Source organism: Hippopotamus amphibius, chromosome 13, assembly GCF_030028045.1.
Source record: "Hippopotamus amphibius kiboko isolate mHipAmp2 chromosome 13, mHipAmp2.hap2, whole genome shotgun sequence".
In the NCBI taxonomy this organism is placed as follows: domain Eukaryota; kingdom Metazoa; phylum Chordata; class Mammalia; order Artiodactyla; family Hippopotamidae; genus Hippopotamus; species Hippopotamus amphibius.
This window is the reverse complement of record NC_080198.1, coordinates 23606775-23630571: the sequence shown is the minus strand read 5'-3', so window position 1 is coordinate 23630571 and position 23797 is coordinate 23606775. Positions and strand designations below refer to the sequence as shown.

General features: G+C 40.5%; 1 protein-coding gene across 16 annotated transcripts in view; it reads right to left on the bottom strand.

The window, feature by feature from the left end:
• The window catches only part of MAGI1 (membrane associated guanylate kinase, WW and PDZ domain containing 1), a 622148-nt gene that overhangs the window by 422057 nt on the left and 176294 nt on the right, over positions 1 to 23797 (bottom strand). The window lies entirely within an intron of this gene.

Sequence of the window (23797 nt, the reverse complement as noted above, 5' to 3'; positions counted from 1 at the left end):
TGTTATTGTCTAGAATGGTGGTGCCAAATGGTAGCAGCTGACTAGAATGGCTCAGGGGATGTCTGTAAATGCAGGTGCCAGGGCCCCAGTCCCCTGCCCCCATTCTGATTCCAACTGGCTTGTGCATCAGAAGTTTTATACGCTCCCCCAGGTGATTTTCATGGAAAATCAACATTAGAAACCACCATCTGGAAGGATGGGAAGTAGAAATTAAACGTTAAAAGAAGAAGCTACGTGACCAAATGAGGTTTTAGAAAACTCTAGAGCCGTGCTGTCCAATAAAGCTTTCTTCTGTGCTAGAAATGTTCTATAATCTGCCTTGTTCAATATGGTAGCCACTAGCTACAATGGCCAGTGTGACTGAGCAAGTGAATTTTAAATTTAATTTCAATTATTTTTCATTTAAGTAGAGGATGGAGGCTACTATATTGGACAGCACAGCTCCAGACGCCCCTCAATGTGCCTCAGCTTCATTGGTCTGCAATGGCTAAAGAGGGATATGTACCGTAAGCAAAGAGGCAAAGTAGATAAGGTCTTACTGTTCATGTCCATTATTTGACAGGACCAATTTTCCAAAATGGAGCTTTGTTAACGATTCAGATGTTCTGAGTAACTTACAGGGGAAAAAAATGATCAACATCATTGAAAATATATCCAATATGTTCCGCCAAACATGCTTTGAGGACACAACTCTTCAGGACCGTTCTTCATTTGCTCTATATAAAGCAAGTACCAACTGCTAGCCATGGCCATCACATATACCATATCATAATGATAGTGCAAAGAAATGAAGACAATTAAGGATGTGAGAAATTGTGCATCTTCACATCTTTGGCACTTATTGAAGTGTGTGTGTGTGTGTGTGTGTATTTAATGGATGAATTAGTAATTTAATGATAGAGCAATTATAAACACATTTATCCAATATCTTCAATACTGTAGCTAATCATACTTGAGAAATATAAGGGCATGGACACAAGTTACAGTCTTAAAAAACATATACTCTACCAAAAAAGCCTCACTTTTATTTTAATAATAATTTTTAAAATTCTATGGTGTGTAACATGCCTGTGTGTCAAGCTATTGACCATTCCTTACTTTGGGCTACAAGACTACATGTCAGTAGTCACTCCAGAGTTGTGTATATTTCCCTAAATTTTGCCATAAAGTGAGGTGCTTTTTGAAAAGCCTCAGAGTATTTGAATTTTGCATATCAAATGTTGACACATTTTGTATCTGAATTTAATTTAGAATTTAACTTAATGCTTTGCAGTAAATTATGCTTAACTAATTGTATATGTGAATGCCTCCACGATTTAAGATGATTTACTATATTCCGACTGGCACTTTCAAAAAGGAAACATCATCTATGGCTCTGAGTTTACTTTTACACTGCAGTCATCCAAAAGCTGGGCATAACACCAATCTAAAAGAAGACAAGAGCTTCGTCTGATAAAGTAAATTATTGTCTGGAGATAAAAACCAAACACTTGTTGATATACTTCTCATTAACTCAATAATATACTGGAACTTCCTCCCATCTTCCAAAACGAAGACAGATTAACAACTGAGCAGTGGCTAGAAAAGAGAGAGGAAGAGGCATCGAAAACGTCTCGAATATACTCAAGGTCATTAGTTGCTTTGAGGATACAGCTCTTTTGGACCATTCCTATCCAACTCTATATCATCTAAGTAACAACTACTGCTTTGGCCTTAAGAAAAATACTCCTTTTACGACAGCAATGAAGTGGAAGAGTTTGCCTTTGTTTTCAAGATAATGACATAGCAGATGTAATCGAACAAGACACAATGGTCCAATAAAAGGGAAAAGCAAATCCTAAAAGAAATGTGGACTATGATAATGGCCTAAAACAGTCATTTCCAAAAGCAAGAGACCATAATGTCTACTAATTGTTCCTTTCCAGTTACATAGTGAAAGCCAAAGACATAACACATTAACTGCAGCAAAGAACAACAGAGTGAAAATTATGAGTCTCTCTCTCTCTCCGACTTTATTTTTTTTCACAGATTTTTTTTAAGCCTGCAGTCTTTTTTTTTTTTAAAGCACAACGTCCCATATTATTCAAACACTTCCCTGGCCTAAAAAACATGCTGGTTAATTGATCCTCCATGGATTATCTTAAACATTTTTCTACCAAAGCATTCATTTGCACTATTTTTAGTTAGTCTGCAGGTCTATCTCCAATATTTAATTCAACAAATATTTATTGAGGCTCCGTATGCCCAGTGCCGTACCAGATGCTGGTGAGCTAATAACCAGCACACTAAGTTTTGTGGTCTGGTGGAACAATACACAGATTTATGGCTGAATAAGGTCTGATAAGTGCTCTAACAGGAGTACAAACAGTGCCCTCAGAACACTGAGGAGGGTGGATCCAGCCCCAATGTGGGAGTGAGAAAAAGCCTTCCAGGACATGTGATCCAAAGAGTGACTCTAAGTTGGCCAACAGAAGCAGCAAAGGGGCAGGGGATAAGGGAAGTTAAGAGCATCACTGGCCCAAGAAGTAACATGTACAACAGCTCAAAGGTGGGCACGCCACTGAATGAAGGAGAAGGCAATGTTCACTAAGCTCCAGGGGAAGGGAGGGGGTTCAAGATGAAGCCAGAGAATGATCAGAGCCAATTCTTGAAGGACTTGTACATCTTCTTAGGAGTCTCGACTTCTATCCTGATAGCATGGAGGAGCCAGACTTGAGTTTTATAGGACAATTGTTCTGGCAGCCTTGGAGAGAGGAGATTAGAGCGTGGAAGATGCCAGAAAGTAGAAGACTCCTGCAGACTGCCTCCCAGAATGCAGTTTAACGGGGTCTGATGTAAGATCGATGACACCGATTCAACTTAATTCATGCCGGAAAACATATCCATTTACCTATTCACTCCAAAAATACACATTTCTATCATCCTTTACTAACAACGCACATGCCCTCCACCACAGAACATGGGATTTGAGCTGTTTTATAATTACTAAACTAGCTTCCGCTAAATTTTTGCACTCTATCTCCTTCTCACCATCCCTCACATCAGTCATCCTCGTGATCAATGGATACAATTGCATAACAGCAGGGCAGAATTAGAGATAGATCTTCCCCTGAACTGAGGTAACTCTTTTTTTAACAATGTTGATTCCACCAATGTGATAGAGTCCACCCCAGCATTAAAAGAATAAAAAGTAAAGTTGAGGGATAAAGGGATCTATCCAGAAATTGTTGAGCAGAATTATGTACCTATACGAGAAGCAAATACACTGCATTCACACAGGGATATAACTCAAGAAGCATCCCACTGGACCACTCTAGGCATCATCCCAGCAATTTATAACTTAGTTAACTGACCTTTAGGTAGACTTGCTAGAATATCCAAAAATCAGCACCCAAAGAGAAACAAGTCTTTACTGCTGCACAAGTAAGTATTTCAAAGTGAGGAGGAAAAAAAAAAAAAAAAAAAAAATCACCGCACTTGAATAGTGTTATTTATCATAGGAATTTTTTTTTCTGCCTTTCAGCTTGCACTGCATAAAATTACCATTTTCTGGGAGATCCTCGGAGATGAGTCTCTGGTGCTCTTGACACAAATGGGAACAGTTTTACAAGGCTGCTCATTAACATTTGCAATTTCTCTATGATTTTCTTGCTATTTACAGTCAATCTCCAGTTACATCAGTGACATCATCCTCCATTTCAAGGGGCCAATGGGTAGAAGCAATCTCTTTTGTTTAAGTCAAGGAGTACACCTTCCACTTTAATTTAGACACATCTTCATCAGGGGTTCTTAAGCTTTTTGGGCTACACCCAATTGAGCCTATAAGGGCCATGCCTCCCTAGAATCACAAAATCTTAAATGCAATTTCTGAAGCCCATGCATGGACTGGCAAATGCCTCTAGGCTAGTTAGGATTCTTCAGGTTCTAAGAAACAGGAAATCTAAGTCAAGCTAACTCAAGTCACCCCACCCACAGGGACTATCTTGTTTTATACAAATAACGATGAACGTATCATGTAATAACACAGCACAACTTGAGTCTGGAGGCACAGCTTGCACCCTCAAGACTGTCCCTTTTTCATCTCTGTGAGCTTCATTCTCAGGATCCATGTGGTGGTAACATAGATCCAGCTGCTCTAGGTCCATGCCATCCCAGGTTCAAGTCTGAAGGAAAGGTGACAGTACCCTTTTCCTACTGTACACAACTCACAGTATTAGCTCTGATTGTTCCTGCTTGTGTTGCAGGCCCATCTCTGACTCAATCACTGTAGCCAAGGAGGCGTGATTCCCTATCCAGTCTTGTGCCTTATGCCCGCTCCAGGAGCTGCGGGCCAAAGCAGCAGCAGCAGAAGGGGTGGTAGTGCTTCAATGAAAACTGAAGAGTCTTCTGCGGGAAGACAGGAAGTGAGTACTGCTTACAAACTCCCAATCGACACATGGGATTGCAGGAGTCTAAGCGTTTGCATTAGAATACTAAAATCACAGACTCTGAGAACCCAGGGAAACAAACATATTGATCTGGACCAGTGATTCTCAAGGTCTGGACTTGGGCCCCTGGGGGATCCTGAGCCCTTCTGTGGACTCACCAGGATGGAGTCATTCCCCAGCGCTGTTTCAGGCACGGAGGACACCTGTACTTTGGCCACAGTGAAGACATTTATATGATTGGTGCCTTCTACCCCTAGACTGTAACTCCACGGAGGCAACAGCCATGTTGGTCCCACCTCTCACTGTGTACCCCACACCTGGCACACTTCTTGGAAGTCAAGAAGTGTTTCTTGAATGAGACATTCAATAAATCGCAACACAACGATTATACTTAAGTATGTCCTAAATATGTCATCTGCAAATCTTCCTTCTTACCAAGTGAACCACTAAGGATTTTCTCAATCCAACCCCTTCAAAGGTCAAAGATGTTATATAATAAGAGGTCTGATTTTTATCCACCAACTTGGAACTCAAGCAGACATCACAACATATGGAAATCATTCACAACCTACAGTAAATGCCAAAACCAAAAGAAGCAACATAGTCTAATACAATCAGTCACTAATTTATTTGGGCAAAGGGCTTTCTTGGTGCCCCTGTGACTTAACATATTCATACTGAGGCAAAATTTAAGACAAGCAGCGAAGACCTAACAGAGGGGCAAAGAGATAGATGGTACATGATGGTGAGGAAACAAAAACAAACAAACAAGAAACAAATAAACAAAAAACCCTAACAAGGTATGCTCCAGCAGAATAATGGTTTAGATAAGCTAATCCACCATGAGACAAATATTCTTTTCAGAATGTCTTTTCTGCATATCAAGGTGACCATCTTCACGTGACCAAATCACTCCATTTTCCATTCACACAAAGAAGGAAGACATCAAGGGTCCATAGGCACCTCCCAACTTAAAGGAGAGCAGAGGAACATGTAAACTGCTGCCACAGGGAGTTTGGTTCACGTTACTCACTCCACTAGTCCTAAAATCAGTGACAGCAAGGGGAGCCCCATATAAATCTAAATATTGAGTTTGCTGAAAAGCTTGTACCGGCTTTTCCACATGGGAAAACCCGAACAAACTTTTTGGCCAACCCAATAAAAATCTTCCTCAGCCTGCTTCTACGAATGTAGAGACTGCATACACCACTGTTATCAATAGCATCACCTCCTCTCTGCCACTACTGCTATGCTTCTAGGTGGCTTCTCCTTCAGTACTCACAGCTTAGTACATCATTTCCATGATTGTGGGAATGCAACGAAAGTGAGAAAAATCCAACCCAAAGCGATCTTTTTGGTTTTTGGAACAATGGTATTTATTGCACCTTACTATGTGCCAGAACTGATCTAGATCCTAAACATGCTAAGCCTTTCATGGCACTTACATTTTTAAGGATGGACACATGGCTGGCACGCCCCTTCCCCAATGTCACCATGAGAGGCAGCAATGCACAGGGGGCTCTAGAATTTGAGACTGGGTATGAATCCTGGTGTCGCCCCTTACCAGGTGGTGGGACACTGGATGAATTCTTTAACTCTCTCCGCCTCCTTGTCCTCACTGGTAAAACGGAGAACATTTTTTAAAATCGACTTCCCAGAGTTGTTGGAATTAAACACAAAATGCTTATCACAGTTCCCAGTCAAAACAAGCAATTTTTTTCCTAGGAAAAATGTTAAAGATTAATTTGTTTTAATTAAAAGAGGATTAAAGTCTGTTTGGCAAAGTTACCTACATCTACCCACCATCCATACTAACTTGGAATTGGAAGTGATTTTGAGAATCCCCAACCTGCTCTTTCCCTAAGCCCTTGGGAGATCTCAGATGAGAGGTCTAACAACTGCTAGAGCTGCAGATGTGCAAACAGTAGGACTTGTTTGCACATCACATCTGGACTTCTTTCCAACTCCTTGGTGGCCAAGAACCCTTCACAAGTTCCAAAGCATTATGCCTTGCCTGCTGCACAAGGCAAATGAACATACCCCACCGCATGGATGGAAGCAAACAAGAGGTTCAGCAGGTCTTAAAGGCCCAACGTTAATTCCCCAACTTAGGGCTGTTAAAAAAACATACAAATGGTGATGGAGGCCCTTGGAAAGCAGCATGAACAAGCCAAACGGTTTGTTGAAAGGATTTTGCATAAGGTTCATTATCTTCAAAAATAAATTCATCCACTGCTCTCAGACGACTCAACCTCTTTCCATCATTAATGGATTCATGAACAAAGGAAAAAGACACAATAGCCTCCACTTCCTCCTGAAAGTGGCCACCTAAATACCTTTCGAATCTAATGCAGCATGTAGGGCTTGGGTTTTTAGTTAAGAAGGCAATATTGCTAGAAGCCATGGTTTTCTGCTTGCCTATCAATAATTTAACCTCTCAGTGAAGTTACAGGAAGTATCTGCTTGCTGAAAAGAGCCATGTTATTTTCCATCTTAATCTCTTCTGCTCCTACACACCAACGAGTTCATGGGAATACTGTATTCAAAAATATTTTAAGATTACCTGGATACTTAAAATTTACAGATGCTCCCTGAGAGAAGCATACTCTGCAACCCCTACCCCAAACCACCAACCACCCACACACAAGCAGCCTAAGGGAAGCTATCCTTGAGGTAAGGAAGAGAAGAGAGAAACATCTTCAAAAAGCGCAGAGACACAGACAATGCATGAATCATTTGTAAAGAGCATCTCGGTTGAAGACACTTTAATAGATTACCTTTGAAAATCAAAGCCTGAGGTTAGTTTTCGGAAATCTAAAGAAGCAATGAAAAGTGCTTTATAGCTTGTCGATTAAACATTTTGGCCAGTGGCACATTCTCCTCGCCCCCTTGCTGAGAGGATCTCTTATGTTTAGAATCTGTCTAGCATCTAAACAATACTTCTCTTAAAGAACTATCCTTAACATCAATTGTTTAAAACTGGGGTGGCAGCACTGGGGTACTGAAGCTAGCCTGCAGTATTTCTTTTCAACTGCATGTTCAGTGACGTCATATTGGTAGCTTGAAATCAGCCATGGTGGGTATGTTTACACCATGGAAATCAACAAGTGCTACAAATCAGAGCTCTTTTTCCCAGAGAGCCAGTTGTTAGACACTTACCAGCACAATATGCTGGAGCTAAATAGCCATCAAAAAGAGCCTGGTTTATAAATTATGGCACACTTATACCATGGACTTCTAAAACACCCTGAAAAGTAATACAGAAAACTATATACTGATCAAGGAAGAAAGATGTCCTCAGGATTTTTAAGTTACAATTATGTATTATATTTAACTTAAAAACCATAGACACACATGTATTTTTATACGTGATCCCATTTTAGTAAGATACATATGTATATCTACACACACAAACACAGAAAAAAATCTGGAAAAATATACCAAAATAGTAAAAACACATTCTCAATGGCCGGTAGGAGTAGGAGTAAATTCTAGCTTATTCATTTTACTTTTCTGAATTTTCCAAAATTTTTAGAATGAATGGCTATGATTTAAAAATGGGTAGGGGACTACAATGAAACTTAAATGAAAAGAAATTAGTGTTATTACACTGACCCAACTGTATGCATTTCAAACTAGGATGACGAGCCACTTATGATGATTGGGGTAAAAAGCAGAGGAGAGTGTTATTTTTAAAACATACTGAAATGAATTAGGTATCATTTTTAAAAGTTGTTTTGGCCTAAATGAGCCTTCATGTGCTTCTGGACTAATTAAGGATGGGTACTCAGTCTGATGAAACTTTGAAAAAAAATATAATATATTGAGAAAAACATTTTTCTTAGTGACCTTTCCTATCACCTCATATACTGGTCCATAGCATTCAACACTTGGTACATTTTATGCCCAAATCAGAAGACCAGGCCAACATGACATTTATCATATATATATATATGTGATATGTATATATATGTACATATATATACATAGTCTCTCATTACAGCAAAGGCATTGCATTAAGACATCAACAGTTTTGCCATTCAGATGCTCTAAAAATCTCAGATCCTCCAGAAACCCTTCGCAGTAGGTTTTAAAGATGGAAACATGACCCACTTCACATTTCAAATATGAGATTTTCCCCAACACCTTTAAACATTTTATCTAACATAATATGAACAATAACATTAGTGAGAGAAATAAAGGAGTCTTTAAAAATGAATAAGAGGAAATTAATCCATTCTATTAGCATTGTCCTTAGCAACATTCTCCAGCTTCTCCTCACACTACCTGACTTGCTAGAACCTAATATGAATTTGTACCATCACCCCTTACACCCTACTCTGCAATGAGATTCCTACATCTCAAGGAGATTTAGCATCTCCTGTGGGGGTTCACTTTCCATATTCCAGGGTAATGAGATGATGAAAAGGCTTTTAAAATAAGGATTTCCTTATTTTTATTCAAGTTTCTCAGAATTGCCTTGTTTTTTCATGACTTTGACAGCTTTGAAGAATACTGATGGGGTATTTTGTAGAACGACCCTCACTTTCACTTTGATGTATTTCTCATGATTAGAATAGGATTATAAATTTCTGAAAAGCATACCAATGGGTGAGGTGTGCTTTTCATCGCACCACATTAGGGGTACAGGATGTTAACACGACTTATCACTGGTGATGGGTACCATAATCACTCAGGAAAGTTGAGTCTACCAGTTTCCTCCATGGTAAAGTCACTATTCTTCACTCCTATGTTGTATTCTTTGGAAGCGAGTCACCAAGTCCACGCCACACTTCAGAGGAGGCAAATTAAGCTTCCCCGTCTGAAAGTGAAAGTATCAACACTGAGTATTTGAAATTCTTCTGTAAGGAAGATTTATCTTTTCTTCCCCATTTATTTATATATTCCATCATTCACTGTTATCAACGTGGACTCATGAATAATCATTTTATTCTTCGGGCTATAGTCCAATACTATCATTATTTATTTTGTCGCTATTTATATTTTTAGCCTGCACAATTTTTTGAGAAATTGAGATCTGGGATTTTCTCATCAGTTATGTTAGACAGAAATATTTCATTTAACTTACAGTTATATCTTCACAGCTTCAATGGTTCTCCCATAGTCCTAGGAATCTGAGATTTGCTCTACAAATGTACCCCATCTTCAGGGCCATCACACTGCACAGCCCCAGGGGGTATTGATCACAAATATATATATAAATAAAGATTTCCTTTATCCAGTCCCAAGAAACCCGATGCTGGTTATAAACTTAAATCTTCCCCACTAAGTTATTGGGTAGCTCTCCTTGTTTTCCTCTCTATATTCCACTCTTTTCCCTGATACGAAGGCAAAACAGTAGTAACTATGACCAAGAGCCTAAAAGATTTGCAGAACTTTAGAAAGTTAATGCTGAATTGGGAGGTAAGACAGCAAGTGGGGATGAGATGGAAGAAGAAAGCAATTATTTCCACTTATTGATCACTTCACTACATGCCAGGCACAGTACCAATATATTGTTTAAAAAAAAAAAGAAGAAGAAGAGAAGTCTCTCAGTGTTCAAAAATCCCTTCAGGAGACTACCATCTGGGTCATACTCAGCAAAATGAGATAACACCAGTCATACACAGCAAAGTTAGTTAACTATAAAGTCAGATCACCCTTGCTCCAAAGACCTTTGTCTGAAGCACTATAATCTTCCACCTCCAAGCAAGCCAGGGTCTAAACCTTAAAATTTGACCCAGGGTGCCTGAGTCAAGGGGGCCAACCACAGACGTATCAGGTACATCTTCACCTCAAGCCCTACTCACCTACATTCCCTCACCACACACTAAATTTCTAGTTCCCAGGCTATGCACTCCTGACACGGAGGAAGTTGTATAAGATTGCTGAGATAATTATTACAGAGAGGGATAAGCTTTCTCCTATCCCATTTCAGTACTGAGAAGTACAGTTCTCATATTTATGTAACATGTAAGTTATTTTCCCATCAAATCCTTCCAACTGCCTGCAGCACAATTAAAAAAGTTATGTGTAAAAATAAAGTGTCTTTACATCTATCATGACGACGCCAAGACTTACATCCATCCAAAAAATTCCCTGAGCACTTCCTTCCAGTAACCATTCATTCATACAAAGTACATGTTCAACTAGAGTCATTTTCATAATATATTAATTAACATAGCTTCAATCTGCAGTGACAAGAGCCCATCTGCTTTCTTGGCAGCGTAGAGGAGATGGATTTCAAGTTAAGTTTAAGGGAGACCTGAGCGTGGAATGTTTCTACCTGAACTTGAAACTGTAAGTTCTCATCTAGTTCTACTTTTCCCTGTTAACTCAGCACATTCTAACAGATTTCACGGCCAGAGGAGGACCATTTCTTCATAAAGTTTCATCACAAGCTGGGTGAACATCACGTATCAGCATCACAGGCTACCTCTGGAGCTAAACTTCCACAGGAGGCAGGGGAAAAGGGCCATCCCACAAACTTCTCTATGTTTCTACAGCTAAATCTACCTTCTGCATTGTTGTTGTTCTCTGGGATAGTGTCATCTTAAATCTATGGCTGGATTTCTTCGAATGGTTCTTTAAGATGGGGCACTAGAGGAAAGGGAGAAAGGACGACCATGTTACCCCTGTGGTTAATGATTAACGCTCTGGTCTCCACATTGCGAGGGTAGAAACCTAAGCAAATTAGCACGGTTTCAAGTTTTAAAGTCATGTTAGGCTGTGGTTGGCAGGATAATGGCCTCCTGGATGTCCACATCCTAATCCCCAGTGAATATGTTACCTTACATTAAAGGACTTGGCAGATACTATAAAGGGTGTGGTCCTTGAGATGTGGAGGTGATTTTGGATTATCCAATAGGCCCAATCTAAATCACATGAGTCCTTAAGAGCTGAGAACCCTTCCTGGTCAGAGAGATGGGACAGAAGGAGGAGAAGAGAGTTCAAAAGCAAAAGAAACTCAACCCACTGTTGCTAGCTTTAAAGAAAGATAATATGGCCACTAGCTAAGGAAAATGGGGGGCCCCTGAAGCTGAGGACAGCTTTCAGTTGACAGCCTTCAAGGAAATGGGGATCTCATTATTGCAATGACAACGAAATAAATTTAGCCAACAACCCAAACAATTAAGGAAACAGATCTCCCCCTAGAGCCTCCAGAAAGGAATGCAGCCCTGCCAAAACCTTGATATTAGCCCAGTGAGTCCTGTGTCAGAAATAGAAAATAAATGTGTGGTGTCGTAAGACACTAAGTTCATGACAATTTGTTATGGCAGCAACAGAAAACTAACACATGGGCTCATGCAATATGGGCCCATCTTCTTAGGCTCTGTCTTTAAAATCACAAGGAACCAGTTACATAGTATATTGTTTACAAATGGTCTTTAGTAAGTGAGAGCTGCTGTAGAACCACATTTGCAATGCCAAAGACAGCTGCTGGTGTTGGGCAAAGTCTCTGAAAGATTATTACCAAAAATATTAAATCATCCCAGATTATTCTCAAAGGCAAAGATAATTAACTTTGACCAGTAATTCCAAGTTTTTTCAAGTATAATGAGCTTTTGTAACAGCAAAATATGGCAGGGACTTCTACATGAATAGTTTTGCTTTCAGTACGGTGTGGATTGATTGACATAATCCCCCAAATCTAGTCTGGATTCATTAATGCTTATAAATGACTTTGCATGTTGTTAATCACAACATCATCTACATACAGGTGAAACATTGTGCTACATACACAAGGGAGAAAATGATTTATGCAGACAATGCTTGGTACACATACGGATGCAGATTCTTCTGGGTCCTGGCCACCACCACTGCCCAGAGCCATAACACGGAAACCAGTATCATGGACTGAATACCACCATTAGGGTCTTGGCACATACTGTGTCAGAGGGTACCTCTATTTGGGGCATCACACTTTTTCCAATTTCCATCTTAAGGATGAGTCTTAAGATATTTTTAATATCTTAGCACTTTTAATCCTCTTAATATTTTAAGGAATTTTTTAATAATCACAAATCCACCTGAAGCTATTTTGTGTACTGCTACAGCCCCACCTGGAAAAGATACTATACATGGAACTATACAATACAAAAAAAAAAAAAAAGTCACTCCCCCAAAAAATACATGAGCTAGCTGTACTCGGCATGATTCAGTTTATCACCATCCCATAACTGGTTCAACTAGGACTCCGGTGAAAGTTCTCAAGGCAAGTATAAAATAAGTTTTAAAAGAGAAATTTGATTCAAGTAGTTTTCTGAATATTAAATCACACAAAACCAATACTTGGAGCATATGGTGCTATACTCATTTTCTACCAGTAGACATTACTTCCACCAGACTCCCATAGGCAGACTTTATATCAATATGGGATCCTGCAACCAATGCCAAATAATTCAACAAGGCTGACTTACATAAGCAATCAATTTCCCATACGGTTTATAGTTAACAGTACGATATTGCACAATCCATTAAAAATAATCAGATGTGCCTATGTGATTAAATACTGGAACACCTGCCAAAAGTTTATCAACGTTACAATATAATCTTACTTCAATACTATGGGTAAGTAAAACATAAAGAGAAGACAGAACCTCCATGGTTTACCATGAATCCCAAATGTGACATCTTGTGATAACCAACGAAAAGGTTTATAGTATTACATTGAAGCAAATAAGCATGTAAAACCATAGAGAAGGTAGCATTTATTGGTTTTAAGACGGTTATATGGAATTTTTGAAAAGTGACAACAAGGCTGGCATTTAGACTCTGTCAATAATCAGCTGCACATCTTTAGGCAAGTAATTGGACCTCTCTGAGCTTAAGTCATTTTCCCACTCGTGTAAAATGATGAGGCTGGTCTGCATTTGATTCTGCATTGTAAATTCATGAAAACAGCAGGCAAAAGCAGTGTCCCTAACTACTGCCCTCAGGTCCTGACGATGTTCCTCACTTCTAAGACTGAGCTGTCGGTCAGCCCACTACTCTGAGCCCCAATGGACAACCTCAAGCAAGTATGGATAAACCAGCAAGCCTCAGCTTTTCCTTTGCTAAAAGCTTCCTCTTCAACTTGTGAGGAAGAATAGAGCTAATTGGGGAGAAACTCCTATACGATCCAAGTAGCATCCCTGTTTACAAAAACTAAAACATGCTCAGACTAAAACTCCAGCTAGTGAGTTCCACTTCCTTCATACTTTTAAGAATGGGGTATGTGGAGGAGAGAAATAGGAGAAAGCATCTCACTGTACCAAGTACACTGTTGGACTTGGCCATTCTTCCTCCAAAGTACACAAAACAGAACACTTAAGCCATAAAATAGATTTGAAGATTGGCCTCTAACTCTTGACAGTTGGCATGCAACCACAATAAAGTATGCCAGGTTTCTGAACAAAAAAAAAAAGCAAAGAACTAAATGACTCCTGGTCTTAAGATTTGGGCAGGAAAGCAAAAACGAAGAAAACAAAATTCCACAAAGATTTTTGGCAAGCGAGAATTTGAAAAGCACCTACTGGAGAAAACCTACATGCAGGAATGGAACTTTTAGATAAAATGCCCACTTGAACCACAAGGACTTTAAAGAAAGGGAGGGATCGGGGAAGGGGAGGGGAGGGGAGGGGAGGGGAGTGGAAGGAGGGAAGTAGGTAATCAGTCTTTACCGCAAATTTGAAATTGAAAAAGGCAGATCTGAATCCCGCCACCCTCTGTGTGAAACACAAGGTTACAGTGAGGAAAACACCCTCAGTATTCTAATTTACATCGTTTCTCCACTCCTGGACTTACTGAATGTGGCTAATAATTGTGGGGGCCTTGCTTTCAGTAATAGTGCCAATGCTCTCCTGAGAGACTTCATACAGTTATTTATCAAGAGGTCTTTACTGTTTTCTTGTCATCACTCCCGAGTGCCTTTTGGTCTCCGTTGTTCCCAACCATCCCTCTTTTTGAGAGCACCTCTCTCTTGTCTGCCCACAGAGGAATGTTTAATCGTGTCTGGAAAGGGAACAACCACGCACCATCAGTATAAATCACACTGTGGATCCACGAACCGCCACATTTAATTGGCAGAATTGATGTCTCCCAAATCAGTGCCTGCAAATGCAGCTGGTTCTGTGGAGTCCTCGTGCCTTATAATTTGGTTAAGCCCTTAAAAAACTGTGCCAAGGGAGGAGCGGACAGAGATGCTTCAAAACAATGGGGAAAGACTTTCAGGGTGTTTTTACTGCATATAATAAAACTAAACCCATTGAAAATAAAAATTCCTAAGGAATGGGAAATCACAAAACTAAAAAGTTTACGGGCAATTCCTCATAACCGGTCTGCTGGCAAATCTCTGAATGAGTGTTCCTCCGTGCCTCTCTGCTCTGCAAGTATACTCTGCCTGATTCCTCCACCTTTATCAGGCAAAGAGTCATTCATCCTTGGAGACTCCTAGGTGAAGCTGGATGTTCCTCTCTCTACCCACAGCTTCAGTTCCAGCAATTGCCATGTGTTCTGTAGCTGTTCCTTTTTCTGACCACGTATCTCCCAAGACCTGGGTTTCTTGTTCCTTTCTGTACCTCAACAGCCTAGCCCCACCCAAGACATGCAAGTGGTACTTGGTATTTACTGCAATCAAGCAAAGCATCTGCCTCAAATATAACCATCTAGGTATCCACCTACTTTGATGAAAATGGCACACCATCAACGATGTTGAGTTTGCAAGTCTGATTATTTTTACGCAATTGGGGGGATGGGGGCCGCTTGACCCCCTACTCACTACTTTCACCCAGCATGTGATTGTGTCAAGGGAACAGATTAAACATGCGTTATTATTAATTTTTTGTTAAAAGCCTTACAGCAACTCTATAGTGGTGCTTTTGTCGTTCCCCTTCTTATCAATGAGGTAACTAGGGCTTGAAAGAGTAAATGACTTTTCAAATGTCTCCCCACAAGAAAATCAGTGACAGAGCAAGGACTGGGTCCTAAATCTATCAAACTTCCAACACCCATGCCTTATAACCTTTCCAACTTGCCCAACAGCACACATCCAACTCCAATTCAAAACAGAAGGAACAAAAATCTTAACAGTGACCTTTCACTTAATGTGCATGTATATATTCAAATATCTATTTAATAGGGTAACCACTGTTCGGTAATCACTGACCTATTTGCAAGTCTTGGCAATGCTATATAAAATAGAGAATATTCATTTTTAAATTTCAGGTTTATTTCATTATTACAACCATCTTTGGGGAACTACCAGCCTTCTTCCACAAGCTAAGTTCTCAGGCTTCTGAATGCTTTTAAGCATTCATCCTATTTCACTCCAAGCTCCCCTAAGAGTTTCCTTAGTTGGGAAAACAAATATATGAAACCAAAGGTTAGCTAAACAGAGAGAGGCTAATTCTCTTCGTCTCATTTGCAAAATGAGGAAAGAGTTTATTTACTAACTTTCCCTAGTGGCTCTCTGTGGCAGAGAGAATATCTTTAGATAACTAGTACATGTACCTACCTACATGATCGAGATCTACAGTCCATTCAATAAATTCTTACTTAGCACCTACTGCTCTAGGTGCTAGGGATGCTACAGTGAACACAGCACATGTAACTCCTACTTTTCTGAAGCTACTATTCTTGTGTAAGTACTAAGAAGAAAATGACAGTAAAATAAAAGTTGGTGGAGGATGATGAAGTCAGGAAGACAGTAGCCAGACAGCGCTGTGCAAAGCGTTTTTAGATAGGCTAACTACAGAAGGTTCCGAGGTGGTGAATTTAGAGTTCAGATGAGTAAACCAGCAGAAAATCTGAGGACAGATTTGAGACAGAGACCTCAAATGGCGTGAATGGGTTTAGTATGTCCAAGAAACAATGCAGGAAACCCAAGTAGCTGGAGCTATCTGTCCCTTACTGATTTCTACTTTGATTCCACTGTGGTCAAAGGACATATCCTTTATGATCTCAATTCTTTTAAATTCAGTGAGGCTTGTTTTATGGCCCAGGATATGGCCTATCTTGATATATGATCTGCAGGTACCTGGAAAGAATTCTATAAATGCCAACTTGAGGGTTGATGGTGCTGCTGAGTTCTTCAATACATTTGCTGATCTCCCTGGTTGTTCTAACAACTGGTGGGACAGAGGTGTTGAAGTCTCCACCATAATTGTGGATTTGCCTATTTCTCCTTTCATCTCTATCACTTTTTGCTTCACATAGTTGGCAGCTCTGTTGTTTGGTGCATACACATGTAGAATTGCTATATCAACTTGGTAGAATGACCCTTTAATCATTATAAAATGTTCTTCTCTATCTCCAGTTATTTTATTTGCTCTGAAGTCTACTTTATCTGATATTAATTTAGCCACCTTCACTTTCTGTTGATTACTGTTTCCATGATATACTTTTTCCATCCTTTTACATTGAACCTATTTCGTATTATTTGAAGTGACTCTCTCGAAGACAGAATATAATTGGGTCATGTTTTCAATTCACCCTGACAGTCTCTGTTCTTAAATTGATGCAGTTATATCATTTGCATTTAATGAAATTACTGATGTGTTAGGGCTTAGGTCTACCATTTTATTTTTTGCTCTCTGCTTTTTCTGTTTCCTTTTCTCTCTTTTCTTTTTTCTGCCTACCTGTGGGTTGCTTGAACATTTCTTTAGAATTCCATTTTGATTCATCTATAGTATTTTCGAGTATATATCTTGCTGGTACAATATTTATTTTATTTTATCCAGGGACTTACGTGCTAGATACTGTGTAACTATTTTACACACATCAAGGAAACAAGAGACTACAGTTATAAGAATATTTAAAAGTTCACTGGTTCAGATTTGTCTGGCAGGAAGAGAAAAGTGTCAGGAGGGCCTCTTAATAGCAATGACAAATGTACTAGCAAGCTAATTTATATCAAGCAATTGGAGAAAAGGTTCACCTTCAACCCAAAGCCAATGCATTTTCTACTTTCATGAATCTGCATTTCCTGAGTATCTGATTCTAGACACTTTAACAAAAAGGACTCATAAGCATGATAAAGCCTTTCATGGTAAGCCAATATTTGAAAATAGATGACTGTGTATAAGAAGTTAATAACTCTATCTGGTGTATTTACTTCCATTGCCAAACAATATTTGCATTAATATGACATTTTTAAGTGAAATCCAAGATATCTAAACTATTTAAATGTAAATGAGAACATTCTTGTTTTACACGAAGTATTTATAGACCATTATTTGGCATATTTAATGATTTATATTTACAATTTTAGCACCCACTGCACCATATACAGCCTCTCCCACCCTGTGCTTGAAACCAGAATGCAGCCCTTCTGTTCAATGGCCCTGTTTCTTCCCTTGTAGATTCTATTAGGCTTCTTGTTTATTCCTGCTTTAATAATGAAATTGGTATCATGGAGAACAGATGAAAGGCAAACTGAAGTCCACACCCCTGCACACAAACAGGGTGCTCCCTGCACAATGTGAGGACCCAGTATCAGGACACTCCAGTTTGGTGGCTTCTGCCACATCACCCACACAGCCTCAGGTACATACTCTGTGGTCTACCAGCTCTATGCTACCTGAAGCAGGCTGTGTGACCCAGGATCAAAGTGTGGCATACCCAGGTAAAAGGAACTACACACAACATCACAAAGTCAAAGAAGGATGACGTTTTCATTGGAAAATCTTAAAGTTTGTTCCACGAATACATGAGAGATTACAATCTGGAGAGTAAACAGCCCTACTTACCGATAGGCTAGATGGTAACCAAGACACTAACCTAATTCTGCAGGCATAGCTCAATGCTCCTGCAGTTCTTCTGGTTCCTTAAAGGACCTCTGAAGTGCACAGGGGTTAAGGATGTCAACCCAGAAAAAATGAAGATTGCTAAGACAAAGAGCATTACTCACCACCCAGTTCTGCAAGGGTTAGGTGATAACCCACTGCAGTTGATGATCAGAAATGCAGCCTGAATGGAATTCAGGATAAGAAAAACAGGGTGAGGCACTCTGTGCTTTGGACAAGCAGGCCCTTAGTTGGATGCATATCTTAGGAATATTTCATTGACCCCAGATTCTTGCTTCGTCCTATATATAGAAAAGCACTAAAATCATTACCTTGAGATATCTGTTCTTTGTGATTAACAGTAATCCTTTAGCATGATGTATGCTTGACTGCGTGTATTTCCTAGCCAAAAATCATATATAAACTGGCTTCTCCCCTATCTCTTCAGAGCAGTTTCCTTAGAACTACTGAGCGGCTGTGTCCCTGGCTATTGTCCTCAGGAAGACCCTGAATAAAATTTAAAGTCACAACTCATCTGTTGTGTGTTTTTAAGTTGCCAAGAAGCACTGGCTTGGTGACAGGGATGGTGAAGAAAAGACAAAGAGAAGGAAGTTCAAGATGAAGATGGAGTATAAAATAAATAAGCTATAAGAATATATTGTACAGCATGGGAAATATGCTAATATTTTATAACTATAAATGGAATAGAACCATTAAAAATTCTGAATCATTATGTTGTACACTGGAAACTTACATAATATTGTATATCAACTCTACCTCAATAAAATAAAATTTTTTAAAAATCATGTACACACACAAAAATGTAAATGGAATCGGATTGGTTTCTGGAATCAGGCTGTGAAACACCATGACATCTCAGCTCCAAGGACATCTCAGCTCCAAGGAGACACAGATGGGAGATGGGAGCTACCTCCTGCTAGAAATAATCCCAGGCAAAATGTGGTTTCCAAGGCAGATGTGTGCCTCCCTGGCCCTGCCACCTCCATCCTGGGCCCTGTCTGGTGTCTCTGCAGCAGCTGGCTGAACAACCCTTCAGGTCAACACCAGCTGCAGTGCCTGCTAAGGGAAGACAGAGCACAATATTGAAACTGGATCAGGAGGGAAAACGCAACCACCACCCAGGGCTAAGGCCAGGCCCCTGATTTCTCCCAGCCACATTCTCCAACGCCACACACCTGCAAAGTCAGATCCCCATTGTAACGATTCCCCCAGCTCACCACAAGGGAATACCACAACCAGCAGGGATCTTCATCCTTTGCTTGTTTGAAATACGCAGCCTCTGCAACCAGCTGCTCACCCAAGCGCCAGCCAAGCTCCTGCTGCTTGGTAACAATCAGTACTTTACCTGTGGCCTAAAAACCACATATGACTGTAAAGCACAAAGTAGCTCTTTATGCTATACTTTTTTCTCCCTTAGACTCACAAGCGTGGTCTCTGTGAGCCTTCTAGCCTATGTTGGTCTGTGCTAATCTGCGAGGTCCTGTCTGATATTGTTATCTGGTTCCTCAAAGGCATAACCCCAACTCTCACACTTCCTTAGGGTTTCCCAGACTCACACTGTTGACATTTGGGGCTGGATAATTCTCTATTGCGGTGGCCGTGCTGTGTGCTGTAGGATGTTTAGTAGCATCCCTGGCCTCTGCCAGGAACATCCCCTACACCCCCCGGTTTCAACAATCAAAAAATTTCTCCAGACATTACCAAAATATGCCCGGGGCGGGGGGCGGGGTGGGGAGGGGGTTCTCACATTTGGAGAACAAATGATCCGTATTACAACTGGCCCGAAGGGAGGCAACTCAAAACGCCTGAGTGACACCAGGACTCATTTCAAAAACAGGATCCTTATCTAGGGTGATCCTACAGACACAAAGGGAGCCAATGCTGGTAATGAAACATTTAAATAACTAAATATTTAAACATCAGGGGGAGCATTTTTATCATTATTTCTGCCTTTCCAGTGCCTGCTCCAGACCTCCCCCCACAGAAATGTTTTGCCTCAATCAAATTTTTATTGCCATCTTTCTACCATCAAAACAGATGTCACAGCCCTGAGTTATGGAGCTGTTTCCTAGAGAGGAGGAAGCAGTTGATTTTTCCCTCCTGGGTGTCTTAAGAGATAGCAAATAAACAATACCAGCATTTGTAAGGCCACAATTTATACTCTACTAAGGGAGGAAGTACAAAACGTTATTTAATCAAGAAAACAAATTCACACCTGTTTTCTCCTCGTTTTTTTTCCTAGTTCTGTCTCCCTAGAATTTTATAAATGCATACTTTTAACCTAATGTTGTTTCCGGCTGAAAGGAATATTTGGACTACAGCAAAATGCTTCTCTAAAATTCCTTCCTTCCTTCCTTCTAGCAGAATTCAGAGCCCACAGGGTTCTGCCCACCCCATCCCGGGGGGCGGGGTGCAAAATCATGGTGACCAACTGTTCCTGACTTAGTTCCATCTATACCTTACTTTTTCTCTGCTTCCTCTTGGGCCAGAAATATGACATCACAATGGGAGACAGTAGCTTTCTTGTTAAACTCTTCTCTGTCTTCTCACCACAAATGAAAATTGAAACATGTCTTCTCCATCAAGAAAACCCTGTCCCCTCTTTACATGGCTGTGGTAAGTGGCCGTTACAATAGTTCCCGCAATCCTCACCTCCTCCTGGGGTGCAGGTCCTTGAATAATCTGCTCCCCCTGAGTATGGGGTAGACTCATTGACTTACTCCTACCTGAAAGAACTGGGCAGAACTAGTAAGATGTCTTTTCAAGATAAGGTTATAAAAAAATTGTGTCTTCTGTCTTAGATTCTCCCTCTGCCTCTCTGAGAGAAGCCAAGTCCCATATTACGTAGCCACTGTGTGGAGAGGTCCATGTGGTGAGAGACCAAGGCCTGCCAACCACAAGAGTGAACTTGCAAGGAGAGTCCCCCCCGCCCACCCCAGTCAAGCCTTGGATGAGACTGCAGCCCCAGCTGACAATCTGATTGCAACCTCATCAGAAATCTTAAGCCCAAGGTACCACGTGAAGCCATGCTCAGATGACTGACCCATAAAAACTCTTAAATACAAAATGTTGACTATTGTAAGCTGATAAATTAGGGGTAACGTGTTACACAGCAATCAATAGTTAATACACCTTCCCAGCTGGAGCCCTCTACAGCCAAGATAAGACTTAGACATCTATCACTTAACTTGCCCTTTACCAAAGAGCCTCTGATTTCAGAGGACCCTCTCCATATTACGTTCCTGGTGTAGGAAATAAGTCATCATCCTTAGCTTCAACTGTGTGGAATGTTTTTCATACTGAAGTGACCAAAATACAAAAGAAGTAAAAGACAGTAAGTTTCCAATTTTAGCTCAGTTTTCAGCACTAGTCCCAGAGAAGCACTGAGAAAAGAGAATCTGGGGGTTAAAAAAAAATGTGTGGGGAACAGAAGCCATGCCCTCTTGGAGAACTCTAAGGTTCCTTAGTATATTGAAAGCTCTGAGAAATCCTACAAAGGCACTCTGCTTAACTTCAATTTTTATTAAGATCCTACTTAAGCAACAATCTGAATGACAAACTTTGGAGAACAGGGATCCAAGGCAGCAGTTCTCAAAGTGAAGTGAAAACCCAATTCACATAAGTCTTGGATCTTATTTTATGGTATGTTTCCCAGTGCAGATGAGACCCTACTCTAAAAGCAAGAAAATGCAATTTTGAATGAAGTGATACTGATTCTCATTTACCAATCTTCCTCCAAAGGACAGGCCAGTGGGCATGAGTCCAGTCTCACTCCAGATTTAAAGGTTAGGGAGACATCAGCACTCCACATGTTCATTCATAAATTTGCTCAACCCTTTCTTTTTTCTGCCAATTCAAATCCCTGGGAACATATAATCTAATAGTTAAGAAGTTAGGCCCTAAAGTAACTCTGAACTTGACTTCTGGTTCCCATCACTTACTACATGTATCAATTAACCTTGATGAGCTTCACCATTTTTAATTTGTAAAATAAATACAATAATAAGTAGCTTGGGACTTCCTTGGTGGTCCAGTGGTTAAGAATCCACCTTCCAGTGCAGTGGGCACGGGTTCAATCCCTGGCCGGGGAACTAAGATTCCACATGCTGCAGGGCAACTAAGCCCACACGCCACAACTAGGGAACCCACGTGCTCTGGAGCCCACATGCCACAACTACAGAGCCCATGAGCCACAACTACTGAGCCCACGTGCCACAAGTAGAAAGAGAAGCCCACACATCTCAATGAAGAGCCCGTGCACCGCAACAAAAGATCCCGCGTGCTGCAACTAAGACCCAACGCAGCCCAAAATTTAAATAAATAAATAAATATTTTTAAAAAGCAAGCAAGAAAGAATGACTACTATTTAACATAATAATAATAAGTAGCTTGTTGGATTATATTAAATAATTTATGTTTAGTTTTGGCACAGTGCCTGGCACAGAGCACTAAATGCCACCTACTGCTACAGTTATCACCATCCCCTGCATCAAATCTGAAATTAACCCGTGTAAGTTTCTGAGTCCCAACATCTCAAGCTGTTTCAACCACATCATTCACAACTGCACAGGTTTCGGGTCTTTGCTATGCTTTTGCACTGCCACGCTGGAGAATCTGATGTTTTTCACCTGACTCCCATGGGGCAGCTCGTAGCTCTTTACCTCCACGTGTTCCAGCCTCACCTGCCTTCACCTTCTCTAGTTTCAAACTGCAGACAGGGCTATAACCACCACCTCCATTTTAGACGTTTCACAATCTTTTACAAAAGGTAAGCTTTGCTATCTTACTTCCAATATCACTCATGATGCCACCCAACCTTTTACTGACCTTATGGTCTAGCAGAGAGATTAACCTACAAAACCCATCCAATCCTTTTGTCCCCCTTATCGAGCTCAAAAATGAAAAGTAAGTAGACAGTTGTACTAAAAAAAACCATAAATCTTCCTTTCATAAAATCTGAGCATCAGAGCTACAAATCAGTAGTAGCAACGGCACCCTTGGCCCTTCATTTGGCCATTTTGGAACCCATGGAAAGTGACCTGGGGTATGGGCACACACACAGAGCAAGGGAACGGGAGATTCGGCAGCTATAAATGCAGCAACCACCAGCCCCATCCTAACACAAACAGAAGGCAGTGCTTATGTAAAAGTGTTATTTTCAAGATGCTCACAAGAATCTCTACAGTTGAGTAGGGGCTGACAAAAAACTAGTGTCATTCTAGGATGCAAGCCCTGATGTAATGTGGTCTCAAGTGAATAATAGCTGAAAAGAGAAATTTCACCCGACTCTACAACACTGCACATCTATAGCGACATTGAGACGCTGGATGCAGCTTGGCCTAACAAGTTACTTAACCACTCTAAGCAGCATTTCCTCATTTGCAAAATGGGGGTCATAGTCGAGATGTTCTGGGTTGTTAGAGTTAAATGATGCTCTACCACCAATGGCACAGTAGGGCAGTGAATCTGGGATGAGGTCTCCCGCTCCATGAGGGTCCTTGTAATAATCCCAAGTAACAACATTCACGGTCACCAATATGTTTTGAGCACTTACTCTGTAAAAGAAGTATTTCAGAGACCTCCTTG